Source organism: Suricata suricatta, chromosome 11, assembly GCF_006229205.1.
Source record: "Suricata suricatta isolate VVHF042 chromosome 11, meerkat_22Aug2017_6uvM2_HiC, whole genome shotgun sequence".
In the NCBI taxonomy this organism is placed as follows: Eukaryota; Metazoa; Chordata; class Mammalia; order Carnivora; family Herpestidae; genus Suricata; species Suricata suricatta.
Window position 1 is genome coordinate 1,222,506 of NC_043710.1, and position 1,329 is coordinate 1,223,834.

Below are 1,329 nucleotides of genomic sequence, written 5' to 3' on the forward strand. Positions count from 1 at the left end.
ACATTGTCAAGATAAGACAATCTACAGATGGAAGAATGTTTTTGTAAAATACACCTCTGGTGAAGGAGTGATGTCCAGAATAGTGAGCAACTCCTTTTCTTAATGTTTATTTTTGGGAGAGAGAAAGAGAGAGGGCGGGAGGGGCAGAGAAAGGTGAGGGGACAGAGGATCCAAGGTGGGCTCTGGGCTCCAACCACGAGATCATGACCCGAGCTGAAGTTGTTATGCCCAGATCACAATATCCCCGAAGACCAGAGACCACCAGGGAGACCGAATCACGCATGCAAAGGCAAAGGGCGTTTTATTACGGGCCTAAGCTCGGTCTCTCAGATTTCCCCAGCGCCGGGGAGCCGTGCTGAGAGCCCCGAACAAGGGCTGAGCAGGGTTTTTATGGGGTTTGGGAAGGGGGAGTTACAGGAAGTTGTGACATAGGTACAGGGGTCCAAGCATTACCATATAACAGTATTGGCAACAACCTTAACCATACGCATTGTTTAGAGCGTTTTTTTGGCGGGACCCAATCACAATATTTAGTGTTTCTTTGAAAATAACCAATTACAGGGTGGGCCAAGGACCCCCACGTGGGGTGACTAACTGGCTAATCTAGTATTAAACCACAGGTGACTATCTATGGTTTCCATCGACAGGCCTGCCCTTAGGAAGGTTAAGGGTGTTAGCGGGCCCTTCCTGATTGGGTGTCACAGGGTGGTCTCTCCCACCTTGGGCGCCGTGTAACTAGCTGCCTGATGGTTTCGGGGAAACTGAAACCTAGGCCTTTAAGGTCAGAGGGGAAACTTGTCCTTTCAAAGTCAGACGCTTAACCGACTGAGCCACCCAGGCACCCCAGAACTCATAAGACTCAACAATAGAAAATGAAGACTCCATTAAAAAACAAGCAAAGGGGCCTCACGAAAGAAGAAACAAGACACAAGACACATGAAAAGATGCTCATGTCAGGTAGGAAAGGCACCTGGAGACAGCGAGACCCCACGCCACACGTGTCCGGCGGCCAAACCGCAGCCCCGACAGCACCCAACGCTGGGGAGGTCGTGGGGCCACGGGGAGCGCCGGCCCCCGCTGGCGGGAGTGCGGCTGCTCTGGGACACACAGAACTCGCGCTGACGTCTGATCCGGCCATCGTGCCCGCGGTATTGATTTACCCAAAGGAACCGAAGACTTAGGTCCACACGAAAACCTGCACGTGGATTTTTGTGGAAGCTGTGTTCCTAATGCCCAAACTTGGAAGCAACCAAGACATCCAAGTCGGGGGGTGGGTAAACTGTGGTCCATTCAGCGTGGACACGGAATAAGGAAGTGTAAATGCACCTT